At 40.1% G+C, this 17,292-nt stretch overlaps 1 protein-coding gene across 1 annotated transcript in view; it reads right to left on the minus strand.

Moving 5' to 3' along the window:
• ADCY6 (adenylate cyclase 6) overlaps window positions 1–17,292 on the minus strand; it is a 332,221-nt gene that overhangs the window by 266,764 nt on the left and 48,165 nt on the right. Inside the window, exon 2 of the mRNA XM_089679352.1 lies at window positions 2,770–2,931. The gene's annotated coding sequence lies outside the window, so the exon portion shown is untranslated. The remainder of the gene's footprint in view (window positions 1–2,769; window positions 2,932–17,292) is intronic.

Genomic DNA, 17,292 nt, shown 5'->3' on the forward strand with positions numbered 1-17,292 from the left:
AGGTAGTAATAGCAATAAAAAGAAACCCTGTGAGTAAAGAACTCACTGGAAAAGAAGTCCTCAAGGGGACAAAGCTGCGGCTTAAAACACAATATTTACTGAAAATGACATACGAAGTACAAAAACTGACAATGCCCTCCACCCTGCACTATAAAATCATGACAACGTTGCCATATAGTAAAACACCCGCCCGGGCACACAGGTACACACTCCACAGACACGCGACACACTCTGATACCAGTAAAGTGAAAGAACATGAGGTCAATGACATCTAATTGGGATCAATGGGAGATGAGGACAAGATAATGATTAGATGGTAAGGACATGGAAGTCAATCGACGATGATGTAAGGACTGGCAGGATCAATCTTCTGAATAGTAAAAGCAGACCCAATCGGTTCTCAAGGGCTGTATATATGTATATATGGTGGATCCTTGTGCTCCCATGAAAGGCAGTCCTCAAAAATCCTCATATATAGAGATGGTGGTCACTGGAAAATCTAGTAAAGCGGAATGCTGCTCTCTCAGGGTAGGCAAGATAACACCCAGTGGATGGATATGACTGGACGACCAAAACGGTACACTTGTATGTAGAAAGGTCTGCTTTTACTATTCAGAATATTGATCCTGCCAGTCCTTACATCATCGTCGATTGACTTCCATGTCCTTACCATCTAATCTTTATCTTGTCCTCATCTCCCATTGATCCCAATTAGGTGTCATTGACCTCATGTTCTTTCACTTTACTGGTATCTGAGTGTGTCGCGTGTGTGTGTGGAGTGTGTACTTGTGTGCCCGTGCGGGTGTTTTACTATATGGCAAACGTTGTGGGTGGAGGGCACTGTCGATTTTTGTACTTGGTATGTCATTTTCAATAAACACTGTGTTTTAACCTGCAGCTTTGTTCTCGAGGACTTCTTTTCCAGTGAGTTCTTTACACACAGGGTTTCTTTTTACTGTGTATCTTAGTCCTGAGGACACCACCCTCGAGTTTGGGTGAGTCGACGTATTATTCATACATACATTGAAATTTTTTTTGCAGGGGATCCCATTTTTGTTTTTTCTTTATACTAGTTCTTAATAGCACCACTTTTACAAAGTGCTATGACTGCACCAAATTTAAAACAGAATTATCTCCAGTTTGTGGATAACAAAACAGGAAGTAATTAAGACCAATTCAAATTTGGCATTCACAAACAGGCAGGGTGCCTGTCTCTACGCTGTGTAGCAGGATGGCAGGTTTTTCTTACGCTAACTCCTTCTCTTCCCACCTGTCACTGGCTGTCAAGGACACTGTTGGTTTTACAGATGACTGGCTATTACCAACCAGGGACCCTGACAGTGGGCACAGCCTGATGGGGAAGTTGAGAGACTAGTTCCTAAATCCGCATAGGCTCCACATACACAGCTACAAAGCTCCTCAGCCACAATGCTGCCTGTGTGACAGTTGCAGTGGCAGGGAAGGAGCTCCGCTGCACTGAGATTGGAATGCCCGTATAATCACTTCGGCCTCAGTGCCTTTCCGTACAACAAATATCTGTGCTTGCTCCAAATTCGTGTACCTGTGTCCATCATGTACATAAATTTGAGGCAAGCACTAATATTTGGCATGAAGAGGCATGACTGAATTCTAAAGAGTGTCCATGACTGTTAAATCTGTTTTTAAGACTCATTAAGTTTGAGTTTTGAGAGCAGCTGCAATATAAAATATTATAAAGAACAGTAGCAGAGTCTTGTACCTTGTTAGCCATGTTTTAAAGTGGACGTCCGTCACTCAAAATAAGAAAAAGAAAAGAGAAAATAAAATAATACGTTTTTTTAAAGTTTAGTTATACAACTCAGGGGAGTGTTCAAGAGACGCCAATGGACAACCAGAGTAACACATGCTTTCAGTCACTCTTGGTGGTAATTCAGTGTGTTCTTAAACACAGCAACCAACCCAATATAAAATTAAACTGGAGTTTTTTATGAATACCTGCATTTTCACCATTTATACTGGGACCCATGTTCACAGGTTTCCTTAAAGGAAATTTGAACTAGGAAGAACTTTTTTTTTCAGCACTGAATGGGGTGCTGGAGGGTCTATTGATGCTGGCTACTGGGGGATCCATTGTGACTGGGGGATCATTTGTTGCTGGAGAGGTCTATTTTTGCTGGAGGGATCTACTGTTGAGAGAGCAGTCTACTGTAGCTGGTTTTTTTGGGGGGGCAATTGCTGCTGGGGGGGGGGGATCTACTGTTGTCGAATGGGAGCTATTGTTGCCAGGGAATCTTTTGGTGCTAGGAGTCTATTGTTGATGGAGGGGTCTGCTGTTGTTGGGGGGGAGGAAATCGGTTGTTGCCGGGAGATCTATTGTTGCTGAGGGTAACTGTTGTTGAGGAAGGGGTTTATCGTTGCTGGCTGCAAAAGGATCTTGCTTGAAGGTGGGTAGGAGATGGAGACAAGGGGTTACTCGTAAGCGGGGAGTACCTGCACCTCTGAGAAAAAAAAAGCCCTGAAACTAGGCAAATATGGAAGCTGCCTTCTACAGCTGCGGATCTATACAAATCTTAGTGGTCTTTGCTGTCATGTTGATCCAGTGGCTTTAGTAAGTATGCAAAATATAAAAATAAAAAAAATATGTAAATACTATAATAGTGATAATAGTTTGGGATAAAATACATTTAGATTCTCAAAGAGGCCATACAGGTATTCTATAAAAAGCACTAAAAATTGCCTACACTGCTATAGAATTTAAAAACAAAAAACAAAAAAAAAAAACCAACTTACCTCTCTTGACTGTGTGGTGGTAGCTTCCCAGAAGCTCCTGGCTGGGTGGGTGATACACGACATTTATTCCGTCGGGTCGAGAGGTGGGGGATGACCTCTGCGTCCGAGCTGGCTAATTCAATGGCATTAGGTGGGAGATTGGGAGAGATTTCAATTGGGCACCTGGGAGAAACAAATAAAAGCAATGTAAAAATAATAGTATATATATATTTAAAAAAAAAAAAAACTTTTTACAAAAGAACGCTGTAGACCACATATAATGGATTTAATAGGATGACAAATGGCTGCATTGTTTAAGATTCTGAATAGTTACAATAGGAAATGTAAAATGGACACTGACAAATATGGTTTGCGAATATACCTGGGAACTCTGAAAACCTATTAATTTCAATCTTATTTTGTAGATGTGGGGGGGGGGGGTTCTGCTGAACATAAACTACAAACTGATTTTAGTAAAATCAGGTTTTGCTTACATTCATGAATTTGTAAACTCTTCTCATAGATATATGGAGTCACATGAAAGTATTTAAGTTAATGCTGCATGCTAAGCAGCAAGGATTTACAAGGGTTCCAACATTTCAATACAATACTATTTACATCTTTTATAGCTTCATCTGTAGCTACATTCTTTAAATTTGCAAAAAAAAAAAAAGTCTGAATCAAGCAATGATTCAAGGCACATTCAGACACAGCCATCCTAGTTTCAACTAGCACAATAGTAATGAGACAAGTTAATGTCTTGTCTGATTGCTAGTATTTTCCATATGATAAGCTGGAACCAGATGTGCAGCATGTTTTACCCATCCTGCTCTATAGGCTAATGGATGCATGTGGCTATTCGTATTTAGCAACCTGCTGGAAAAGAATTGCTTAAGAGGAGCGGAATCATGCAAGCATGTCTGGCTGACTTCTGTCTGTGGCTGGACTTAGACTTCTAGGTCAAGAAAGAGCCCTTCTTGTGGATTCACAAGGACATCCTGATCCCAGTTAGCATTATTCCTTTGTAGTCCCCTTCTTATGCCAAGCCTATCCTGTAAAATAGCAGGGAAACTACACATATATCTGGTAAGCAAGCTACTCTGTTGACTCTTTTTTGGAAAACCATATTTCAACCTCACTGGGACCAATAGGATGAAATCTATTAAAGGATACAGCATACTACAATTATCTCTACCTGTGACTGGCAACTGCAGAATGTTGTCTTTACAATCATAGTTACCCTGAAGAGTATGATACTCCATTCACTAACCAAAAGTAGGAGTGAAGCAAAGGTAGCTCTCCTTTCAGCTTTTTTTGGGGTATTTTGTCAAACATGCATATCAATAACAGGGTGTCCAACTTCCTCCAAACTCAATCAGTGTAATTTGGAGACAGCATTAAACCATTTTGTTGAGACTGTAAATTCTAATGTACTGCAAACAAATAACTAGGTAGACCAACTGTTTGTGAGCAACTCCTTTGTCAAGTTCTTGTAAAAAGGCAGAGAATCAAATTACAGAAGACAAGTCTCCAAGAGATATAATAAATTGTAAGAAATTCAGCAACACTCAACCAAAATTGCTAAGTGCCATGGACCTCGCAGCACCCAAATTCTATAAAGCACCATTTAATAAATCTGTCTGGGGAAGGAAAAAAGCTTTGCTTTAGAAGAAAAGCCATCCTACAATAGACAGCATTGTCATCAATGAGTAAGGCACAAGTGCAAAAGCTACGCAAAGCATGTCAAACCAGCTGAATCAACCAGCAGCACCTACAGAGGCTGACATTAAAGTGAAATGATAAAACCTTAAACATTACATATGTTTTTGCTAAACATTAACTCCAGCGCTGAGGACCCTAAGGGATGGAGGTGTACTAGAAGAAAAAAATTCCATAGAGATCTTACTGTAACGCAGAAAAAGTTAATTGCCCAGAACTAGACTGTTACAATCTAATTATAGGACAATTTAAATTAGGTGGTTTCATGCTTACGTTTATCAACGACAACCCCAAATTATCAGTTTATCGTCTTTTCTAAGCTAGATGTATAATCATCTCCTTAGCGTAGAGAAGAACAAATGGAACAAGAAGCTAAGGGAAAGCCATCTTACACATCTCACTATAATAAGAACGCTTAAAAGAGTCAGACATTTTTTTTCGCCTTGACTAAAAACCACTTATATTAGCTTGGTTATACACATGTCCAAGTGACGCAAAATGATCCACTTTCTAGATATAAGGGGCCTCAAGCGCAGCCCTCCCCATCAATGAAGCAATACATATAACATTTCAATAAGGCCTCATGCACACAGAGCGTTTTTGCAGCCACTTTAAGGGGCATCAGGCGGTTTTTTGTTTTTTGTTTTGTAACGGCTTCCAAATGCCCTTCCATGTTATCCTGTGTGTCCATTCACACATCAACTTAGCAGCGTTTAGTGGCAGGGGAGTTTACCAGCAGGAAAAAGCCCCAGTGCCAGCAGAGAGCAGCAGCATTTTGGAAGAAAATGCTTGGTGCATGTAAACGCATCTAAACGCATGTTAAAGCTAGGCACGTTAAGTGCTTGAGTGTTAATTAATTTCAATGACCAGAATAAGAATTTATTCTCACCACTGAAATTAATTAACACCCAAGCGCTTGACGCTTGTAAAAGCGTTAGACACTTTTTTAAGCGGCAGGCCTTTTATCTGCCAAAATGCTGCTGCCAAGAGGAGGACCGTTTTTAAAAACATGCTGTGTGCATGAGGCCTAAATGTTATACTGCAGATAGCTATCAAACTTTATACATGACACAAAAGATGGTCAGACTGCAAACATGGGGCAGGATATGGTCAGGCACAGTGAACATGCTATCAGAGATGTTGAGTAGTTGACTGGAAACATTCTTCAGGATACAATCACTAATATCATACAGGATTTATATAGCACCATAGACTGGAGACATGTTAAATGAAAATACCAATAGTCATTGCTACCACTGCCCCTTTACAAATCATTGCTGCCATATTTGTGCTCCTTACAGTCCCTTAAAAAGTACTTATGTTGCATTTGTTATTTATCTTAGCAAGAACTATTATCAGAGAAAAAACAGCAAAATTGTGTTAAAAAAAAAAAGAAGAATTGGCTTCCTTTTCACTGGCTTGAGTAAGAACCAAAGTAAGGAAAACAGACTACCTTCTGCAGAGTTTTAGGGCCGCACCAAAGAAGTGTCAATGGGTTGCAGATTGCATTCCAAGGATCTAATCAATGTTTACAACAAAAATCACACAATGACTCCAGAGGATAATTTACAGCATTAATATTGTATATAATTTAGAACATCTTTGTGATTCACCTTTATCCCCTTATTATCATGGTAAATGTTCAGAAAGCTTCACCACACTTGCACTAGATCAGAACATCAGCTAAGTTAAACAGAATTTACATAGGGTCCCAACCACTCTCAAGGACAGCAAGGATGTGCAGATCTCTCAATGTCCATTGTTCTAAGGGACATATCTACAACCATTCAAATCTTGCATGACCTTAGTGAGATTAGTACAAAGAGCATCAATTATTTGAGCACACAAATCATTTAAGATGTTCTGGGTAGTTTTCTTGAAGCCTTTAAAGTCAGGAAAAAGAAAAAACGCCTAACTAAACTTTCCTTTAAAATGTTTTTCCCCTCCTCCTGCCTATCCCTAAAAATAAATAAATAAATGAATAAAGGATAATGTATCTACCTATTTTGAATCAGCTCCAGTCATGTGATCCCACAGCTCATACTCCCAGTGAGCACCTGCTGCAGGGGAGAAGAGGGAGTGCCAACAACAGCTGGATCATGGGAGCCTATGGATAATGGCATGGCTCCCAGAATTCACAGCAGTTGTCCTGTACTCCCTTCCATAGAGTTGCAGGATCACATGCCTGAACTGAAAAATTGTCAAGTACTCAGTCTTTTTTATACAAGTTAGACAGGATATATAGGAGGGGGGTGGGAACATTTATAAAGAACAGTTATAGTTAGGTTTGATTGTTCCATTTTCTTTTCACATTAATGTGCATCTCCAGCCAAAATGTTTTTTTTTGTTTTGAAATAGAAGGGGAACTCCATAGTGGTAACTCAAAGTACTCATGAAACAACTTGGCAAATAGCATTTCCAAAAGGGAGGCAGGAACGAAAGCCCCTATATCAGGCATGTCCAAAGTCCGGCCCGCGGGCCATTTACGGCCCGGGGGTCGGTTTAATACGGCCCTCCAACAGCCCTCCCTGCTCTGTGTAATGTGGCCCTCCCACGGCCCTCCCTTCTATGACAGACAGTCTTCTGCTTGAGAGCAGAGCGCATGCCTGACTGCGGCGCGTTCTCCCTGGTCTGTGTAAATGCGGCTGTCGCACGGCCCTCCCTTCTGTGGCAGACAGTCTTCTGCTTGAGAGCAGTGCGCATGCGTGACTGCGCCGCGCTGGGAGCGACAGAGGGCGGTGACATCAGGGCCGGGCTTCCAGCGTGAAGTGTGTTTCTCTTCCCCTCCCGGCTGCGGAGCAGAGACTTCAGCTCCAGCTACCTTTTTCACCCTTCACATTAGTGCAGGTAAGTTTTTTTTTAATTTATTTTCAATACATTGTGAAAACTCAGCTGTCAGTTGATCTTAATGTTATGAAATGAAAAGTATGTCGTTTGCAATTAACTTGGCATAAAATAATTTATTTGCATTTAATTGTAATGGTTCAAAGAATGTTCGGAAAAATGTTCAGCCCTCCACCATGTTCACTTCATCCAATCTGGCTCTCTTTGAAAAAAGTTTGGACACCCCTGCCCTATATTATTCTCAGAAAATGTTTACTTTATAGCAAACCTTAACTCCTTAGGACACCCTATAATTAGGGTTGCCACCTCATCCCTTTAAAACCGAACACATATTAATTATACAGCTTCCGAGGCAAGTTTATTGCAGATAAGACACCAAGTGAGTTTATTTACCACCTTAAAGCGGAGTTCCACCTGAAAAAAAAAGTCAGCAGCTACAAAATCTGTAACTGCTGACTTTTAAAATACAGACACTTACCTGTCCCGGGGTCCAGTGGTGTTCTTACCACCGCTGGTTTCACCGGCCATCTTCTCTCTCTGGTGCCGGCATCTTTATTGTGGGAACCTGGATGTGACAGTTTGTGGCTTCACAGTCAGGTGCCCACTGCACATGCGCGAGAAGTGCTGCGCTTTGTGAATGGCCTCGTAGTCTTCTGGGACCGGTCATGTGTCCCAGAAGACTACGGGGAGGATGGGGGGAGGAAAACTTCCGCTTCCGATCGCCTAGGCGATTGCAGCATAAGTGGGAGCGGGTACCTGTCAAATTCAGGTGCCAATCTTTAATGGGGAGCGGGGGACAAAGGCTTAAAGCGGAACTTCCCCTTTTGGGTGGAGCTCCACTTTAAACAGCCACAGAACCTGTGTAATCAATATGTGTTCGGTTTTAAAAGGGATGAGGTGGCAACTCTACCTATAATGCCTGCTCTTAACTTTAACACACCCCAAGAAAAATCCAGTTACTTTATGGTATGAGTAACATGACACTTCACTTGCTTACTATACCTGCCAAGCTTGGGCACCATCCGATGAGGGGGGGGGGGGAGAGGGTACTTTAGCTTTTGCAAAAACAGACATTCAGGCTTGGTTCACAGGGAAGCTGGATACGGAAGATCATGAAGCAGCTATGTTTTGGAACACCTTGCTCATCCCCTAATGTCAATACTCTGAGAAAGCCAGTGCAATTAATAGTATAATGCTGGATGCAATGCTCAGGGCAGAGCAAGTCCAAAGAGATTAAAGTGTGCACTAAGCCTTTCATAACCAGCATTTGGGGAGTACTTGACAGGTGTCCAATATTTTTGCCCATTACCTGTTTTTATTTGTGATTGTTAAAGTAAATCTTTACTCAGTTTGCTGCAATCTCAGGTTAATACAAGTAAAGGATAAATGCACATTCTCTATCTCCCTTCCCAGCACTCTAGCAAGGGAGCACAGCCTCTCAAACTAGGATTTGTTAGGATAGGTACTTGCTGTCTACTAAAGTAAGTCTAGGCTGTGACTCACTTGTATCTTTCCAAAAACCTGCTGAAGCTCAGCTAAACTGAATCTGAAGGATACATTAATGCACGCCATAGATGGGTCGAAAATCGGCCGATTTTTCGGCCGAAAATAAAATCGGCCGATTTTCGGATCGTTAGTGGGCTAATTGTTTGGCCGTTTTTCGGTATTTTGGCAGATTTTTTTTATCGGTAAAGTTGGAAAAAGATCGGCCAATTTTTTGCCGATCGGCCGATTTTCACGGCAATTATGGGCGATAAAAAAATCTGCTCATGAGCAGTGACCTGCAAGAGGAAGACAAAAAGAGGAAGAAAAAGAAGAAGAGGATGAAGAAGAAGAGGATGAATATGAAGAAGAAGAAGAGGATGAATATGAAGAAGAAGAAGAGGATGAAGAAGAAGAAGAAGAGGATGAAGAAGAAGAGGATGAAGAAGAGGATGAAGAAGAAGAGGATGAAGAAGAGGATGAAGAAGAGGATGAAGATGAAGAAGAAGAAGAGGATGAAGAAGAGGATGAAGAAGAAGATGAAGAAGAGGATGAAGAAGAAGAGGATGAAGAAGAAGAGGATGAAGAAGAAGAGGATGAAGAAGAAGAGGATGAAGAAGAAGAATTCCAGTCCGGCAAAAAGTGTCCCTGCAGAGTGCTCCGCTACTTCTTTGACAGTTCCTTGACATTTATAGCGGTTGCAACAATGTATCTATTTGTTTCCGAATAAAAACATCTGTAACCAAAATGGATACAAATAGATACAATGTTGCAACCGCTATAAATGTCAAGGAACTGTCAAAGAAATAGCGGAGCTCTCTGCAGAGACACTTTTTGCCGGCTGTAGACGGGATGAAAATCGGCCGATTTTTTTTACCGTTTTTTTTACCGTTCCTGGTAACGTCGGCTGCTTGAACGACCGATTTTTTGTTTTTTTAAAAAAGAAAAAAATCGGCTGGTTTTCTCCCCATCTATGGCCTGCATAAGAATTTTGAGAAAGGTGATCGAAGCTTGTTAAGGCTCCCTGTATCTGATGCTCTTCAGAGTGGTCACAAGCAAAGGCAAAAAAATGCCATTTGTACAAGCCTTGAATAGCATTACTATTAGTGCCCAGTCACACCGGCGCAACTTCTCATGCGATCTGATTATTTCAAATCGCATGACAAATCACAGCCTATTATCCACAATTGAAGCTGATTTTGAAAATAGTGCCTGCACTACTTTTTGCAAGTTCAGGTGCAACTTGCATAGATATGTGTCCTGCAGATATCTTGCAAGTCGCACCTGAAGTCGGACTGACATGCGACTTTGAAATTGTGCAACTTCACTGGAAGTCGCAGTTTCTGTCTTTGATGCTGACTCAATGGTGCAGCATGGTTGATTTATGTTCCTTTTACATGCCATTTATAAAGTCACTTATTGCCGTTATGCTTTGTTTATGACTGCTTTTGACTGTTACCTTTCACTGTAGAATTTCAGTATACACAGACAGCGGTTGAGTTTGTATTCTGTAACTTGAACATTTTCTAATACAAATCTATTGAAAGGAAGTCGCACGATTTCAAAGTCCGATTGATGTAACTGAAGACTTACAATTACAGCTTGCAGTGGGGATCTGGGTACGGATAAGCCACAAGGAGGAAGCAGGGGAGAAGGCAGCACTCACATCTGCTTATTCAGGTTGTAGCATATCGTGCAAGTTTGATTTAGGCTAGGTTCACACATATGCAGTCTGCATTTTACCCATTTCTGCACTGCGTTGCGTTTTTGCAACTGCGTTTTTTACACGTTCTTTTAATTTTTTTTCTTGTTGCTAGGAAGATTTAAAACGCAAAAACGCATAAAAAATGCTAAGTCTATAGAGCCAAAAACGCAACTTTTTGCGTTAAAAAAAGTCCCTGACCTTTTCCAAAAAACGCACCGGATGAAAACGCAGAGATGTGAACGTATCCCATAGGAAATCATGTTAAATGGACTGTAGTGGGGTCAAATTGATGTTCATTTTTCGACAACAGTGACAAGAAAATTTGAAGGAGCAGGATGGAAAATTTCTCAAAAATCGAATGTTAAAAGCAAATGAAATATTGAACTAGCTTAGAATGGCAATCGAATGTTCTGAGAATTTTTGTAAGAATCTTCGTTCTAATGTATATCCAGCTTTAGGAGTGTAATCTATATGGATTTTACACTATGTGCGATTCCTCTGCTTCCTGTTATTTGATGGCTATATATGTGGCTGGAAGAAAAGCCTGCATACAACCAGAGGATTAACATATTAGAGCGTTATTGCATTTTCATAACTACAGAGACAAAATGAGTAGTTGAGTGTGGTTTCAAGTTTTTCTGGAATGAAAGATAACAAAAACATTTTCTTTGATGGTGGTTTCACTGTGGGACTGAGAGGAAAGGACCACATATAGTTTGAAGAGACTGTTATCCATCTTTTGGTATGGAGATTGGCCTAGGTTTGTTTGCAGAGTCACTGCATTCACAGGGTTTGTGTTTAATAGTTTGAAGTGCTGTATGGTTTATATTTGTTTACTGTAACAAGTTGGTGTTTAGTTTATGCAGCAGCATAGCTGGGGGGCTGACTTATATAAAGCCAGGAGTTAACATTTGTGTACTTGGGGATATAACTTACCACTGCATGAAGACCCATGCAAATATGCCAAGCAAAAACAAAAGTAAGCCATCAACCATGGCTCAGACATGGGACAAGACCAGAAATAAAGTAGATGGAGATAACTAAACTTTTAAATTACAAAACTGTCCAAATTTCTTCATGAATATATTTCATGTTATATGAACACAATTGCATGCTACATTATGCTTTTAACATAATTAAATGGAGATCATTGAGAGATTTAGGGAAGCTGTAGGTCACATAACAGCTGTAGCCTACAAGTTCAACCTTCTGATACTATCAGAGGTATTATCCTTTCCAAGGGTACAGTCCTACAATCAACTCCAACTCCTTCCTGCCCCATCCCTCCCCTTCAAATGCAGGATCCGTGCACCCAAACTTTGACATGCAATTGTATCTGTGCAGCCTTTGCATGTGCATTCACCTTTTTGGGCTGCCTGCACACAGCTCAGAGGTTGATGCACACGCATTTGCCACCCACTGAATGAGCACTAAGAATTCAAGAGTACGCACTCAGTACACATCCATTATCAGCATGTTCACCTAAAGCACATGTGCAGTGCAAGAGACAATTATTGTCTCACTGCAAAAGCTCCCTCTCAGTCTGCTGTAAATGAAGATTAGAAGAGGCCAATACTACTGCAAATACAGGTACTTATATTAGCATGCTTTAAAAAAATACATTATGTTTTCAATGAACTGAATCCCACCCATTATAGGTAAACCCACAAAGATTAAGATGCACTTGGACATCACCAATGTTTGACAGCCAAGTATGTCCTTTGATTAATATGTCTATTGACAGTGTATAATGTAGAGAAATAGGAAGGGATGAGGACATTGACATTATATTCCCTGTAGTTACAGACTGAGGGGAAAAAACACGTAATCAACACAACTAGAATTTAATAAGAAATCATAAGTGGCCAAATGTGGGACAGAATAATAGACAAAGGGTATGTGAAAATGGTTGTGCAATTGTTTATCCTTTCACCCTATTTTCCCTGTCATTTTTGCTTATTCTGTAGAAAATATATGGAAGGTGTGATCAGTGTTTAAACAACATTGCAGATTATTAGTATCATTAGGCAAGGGGACTTAAATGATATTCCTCGTGGCCTCTAGTCAGTTGCCTGGGATCGGCATCATGTAGTGCTTAACACTGGAGCTGGCTGTCTATGTAAGCAGGCGTCTTGCATACTTGCTGATATATTCAAATGGATATGTATTAAGAATATACATACAGAAATGGAGCATTAAAGTGGTAGTGAAGCCGACCTTGTACATATAAGTAAGCCTAAAATAAGGCTTACCTGTAGGTACAGTAAATATTTATTATAGTAACAGCACCGGCACAAGCACGGAGCTCTCAATGGACAGCGTGCTGTCTATTGAGAGAGCTGTGCCATGGCTGTGACACCAATGTGACTCGGCCAGTCAAACTCAGAAGGAAGTCCTGGTGAAAATGGAAGCCCTGTCAGCAGTGACAGTGCACCGCTGGAGGGCTTCGTTCTAACACAAGTCTTTCATAATGTGCTAGCATGCGATGCGTACTAGCACATTATGCTATTATTTTGCAGGGGACATTTTTTAGAGAATTGTTTTTGGCAGTTTACTACTGCTTTAAGAACAAGAAGTATGTCATAATAAGTCTGTTTATATGTTCTAGATACCTACTGTGTACTTATACCCTCCTCAAGACATGAACATTGTTCATGAAATGCATAGCGAGTTACTACACTATTATTGAAGGAATACACAACACATACGTAAGGAATAGTTTGTGATAGATATTACCAGCCTTATAAATTGTTTTTATATAAATAATTTTTATTCGATAAACTGCTGCTTTATGAGGTTGGAATTTATGAACCTTCAAAGTCCCAACAATTTTCAAATGATGTATTGGTCAAATTAACTGCATGAATCTTTTTGTGAACGGAGTTTAGCTTTAAGCATATAAGTAATGTTTACCAGTTGGCTTGCTAAGCCTATAATTATGTACTCCATAATACTCTGCTCTCTCCATAACATTTTTCACTTTGCACATATCTCCGTTTTTAAATCACATAACAGCTGGGGCAGGTCTTATCACTACAATTCAGTAGGCCTTAAAGAGTTAATATAAAGCTGCAATACAAACCTTGTCCTGTACTAGCAACCACAATTCAGCTAGGAAACTTTTTGAGTTTGTGTTCCTTTAAGAACACATCCTGGAACTATCCTAACACAGAAGCAGTAAACAAGCAATGACTCCCTAACTAGCTTGCTTCAAATAGCCCTTTTTAAATCTTTAATGAGGTAGTTGAGCAGGTAACAAGCATGCATACATTACCTCTCCAGTTAATGTCAGCACTTGGCAACTCACAGTTTATGTGTTTCTTTTGTTTTGACTAATTAAGACTTTCCCCTTGAATAAGCTACAATGTCCACGTTAATAGATACAGCCAATTTGACACTTTATTGTAGTTGTTTTTTCTGTATTTACATATCTTAAATTAACCACTTGCCTACCCCTTTCTGCCCAGGCCAATTTTCAGCTTTCAATGCTATCGCACCTTGAAATGAGTATTACGCGGTCATGCAACACTGTACACATATGACATTTGTATAATTTTTTTTTTTTTTTTTTTTTAGACATACAGAGCTTTCATTTGGTGGTATTTAATCACCAATGGATCTGTCATTCAGCTATAGCCCGATCGTCAAGTGGTTAAACGTTCACTTCTGTCAAACATGAACATTTGCCCTAATGTCAGAGGATACATAGCCTACTGGCTTATTTTCTCCCTCTGTGCTTCCCCACCCTAAAAATCCCCATGGACATTGGTAATCTTGTATACTGGAACTTCCAGTTTCCAAATCTGCTGATATGCAGTTCAGAGAATTCAAAATTTCCAGCTTTACTCATCTCAAAATACAAGTGTGCAGAACATGCATGCTCATTCAGTCATGTACTTCCTGGTAAGGCAAGATAACAGTGTTCAGAAACAAATTTTGTAGGCCCTGCTGTAGACGTCATACAGCAGTCTCTTGGAAGTATTGGAAATCAAGGCTGGATACTTCCAGTCACTGTACTCTAGGATAAATCCTTATACTGTTAATGACTTTTCAGGTGGCATGTTATTATAATGCACTCCAAGACAGACAGAAAAATTCCCATAGGCAGACATTGGTGGACACATAGGGGGAGATTTATTAATACTGAAGCTGATTGGCTACACCTGATTCTAAGTTCAGCTTGCTCAATTAAGCTTTGATAATAACACCTGGAAATTGACTGGATTCTAGGCAGAGCTGCACCAGATTTCGCTTTCTCCAGGTTTAGTAAATCTCCCCCATACTGTGATGGACAAACAGTGGCAGACAGATTTTGGTTAATTCTTAGGTACATTAGGCAGAACATGAAACCATCTACCTAGAAGGAGGTAAGTAGAATTTTGTATTTCATTGAATATTAGGCATCTTTGAATAAGAGACTGCAGTACCACCAAGCCCTGATAACCAGAATTTATTGGTCCCTTTCCAAAAGAAAACCTATAATAAATATGGATCTATTACATGGTTGTATATAGGTTTCTGAATGCTGCTTTACAGTTATTTTCTCACAGTTATTATTATATAAAATATTTTTTGCACCAAGCACAGTTTTTTCCTTTGTCAATGTTTATTATAGCATAAAAATACACTGTCTCCATAAACTACTATGCTGGATGACACTTGCTGTTTGTTTGAGATCATTAAAGCTCTCTAAAAGGTGCAAGAGCCCACCCTATCTTCACAAAAGCAGATTAAGTACAGGAACTAGTGTGCCCTCAAGTCTTATTTCCTTTTTTTAGTTATACATACATCTGTCCATATCAACATTGCGCCAATGTGCCATAATTATGATTTGATTTTATGCTTGTATCCTTTCAATATTATGACTGTGTGACCGTGTGACAAAGTCAATAATCTAACAAAGGCAACCATTCTGACAGTTTCTGGCCAATTACAACACATACAGGGGGAGCAGGCATTCAATTAAGACATAATTCTATAAATAAATCAAAATGTTCCAGTACAACATTGGCAAGTCTAAATTGAATTGTAACATTCTAGAGACAATTTGAGTACAAGTTTTATTGATTTTTTTTTTCAATTTCTTTTACTTTTTTTAATACAAAGAAATATAACAGGCAAATCAAAAAAATTGAGAGAGGCAGAAGGAAGCAATTGGTATTTAAAGTACAAGGCACAAATGGTTTTAAATAATGAATTTGTTTAGTAGAGTTGGGTCAATTGAAAGCTGCTGGAGGAGCATGGAGAAAAAGACGATTGCAACCTGCCTATGACCCACGCAGGGTTCCCAGAATGAGCCTTCAGTATAAAATGAATTCTCAAGTCAAATAATCTGTCTGACTTCAAAATTACAGGGACAATTCAACAAGGCAAGCCATAAACAGTGCAAATTTCTTTCCTGCAACCACAAAACAGTGTTGACTGGGGAATCCCTCCCACCAAGCCTTTGTGTTCTCCCGGGGAAGCAGTGATTATTGCTAGTGGTAATAATAGCCGCTAGTGATAATTGCATGTAAAATCCGGTGGGCTAGTTGTACTCAAGTGATCGATCGATCAACTTGGGTACATTCAGCCTGCCCATACATGGTTTGAATCCCAGCTGGTTCCTGCTGAACCAGCCGAGACTTGAAATGTCTATGGCCGGCTTAAGGCATTTGTGAAACCTTTCTGGAATTGTGGCTGTAGTCAGAACTTTCATGCCAAAATTACAAATTACAGTATGAACACCCTGAGACATTTTTATTGTTAGTGCTGACACATGCAACAAATTGAAGCAGTTCTTATAAGTGACATGTTTACTGTATGGTGCTATTGTGACAAATTCATACAGAAATACCACCATATTGGTGACTAGTAAAGTGGAGGTAAATAAAAAAGTGGGGCCAGCGACACTGTAAGGGTTAAATGCTAGTTATGTCTACGGGTGTTGGGGGAAAAAAAAAATCCTTCTGTGCTCCAGCAGGCTCCCGCTATATTTGTGACTGGGTCACTAAAGCCTCCTCTTTAAGCCGCTCACAGGCGCCAAGGAACGCCTGCAGACCTGAGCTTTGGGGATAAAAAGACAGCACTGGAACCTGCTAGAATGGGGTATATGGCACTACTGCCTTTTACGCTACCCCCCTAGAAAGAAGCATTTAATCCTTGCAGGGGACCTCACCCTAAGGTTAGTTTTTTTTAACGGAGTTCAACTTCAAGCATGCATCAAAAACATTAGCAAAGAATTTGAAATTGGAATCTCTTTTGCTGGTAATCTGTTGATCTGAGAGCCTCTGCTTGTGATGTAGAAGAGTATTTTTAAACACATCTTGCTTGATACCTGGAATTCGGACCATCACTCACAATTAATAAATGCCATTATTCTAACTCTTCCCCCACCGTCACACTTTTAAAAGTCTTTTTGTTTTTTTTAAATCGGTAGCAAGTACCTTTTTCAGCAGATACTTGCTCCCACTTCCTCACCTAGGTGAGGATGATGCAATGCTCAGTCCACCACCCATCCCCTGACCACCTGCAGCCTCCTGGGATACATGTCATATTGTCCAAGAAGCTTCCCACCTGCGAATAGCACAGAAATTACTGGCTCCAAGATGGTGGCACATGAATGAAAACAGCGGTGAAGATTGAGATTCAGGAAGATAGCACAGAATTTGAAGTTGAGCTGGTAAGTACCGTATGTGTATTTTTTTTTAGGTCAACAGCTACAGTACTTGTAGCTGCGGGCTTTACTTTTTGGGTAGCCAAGTGAAGTTTCTGTTTAATATGTGGCTACGCTACTTTGAGCAGGATGCAGAACA

This window comes from Staurois parvus, unplaced genomic scaffold (assembly GCF_062004578.1).
Source record: "Staurois parvus isolate SC_StPar_1 unplaced genomic scaffold, SC_StPar_1.0 ptg000017l, whole genome shotgun sequence".
NCBI lineage: Eukaryota > Metazoa > Chordata > Amphibia > Anura > Ranidae > Staurois > Staurois parvus.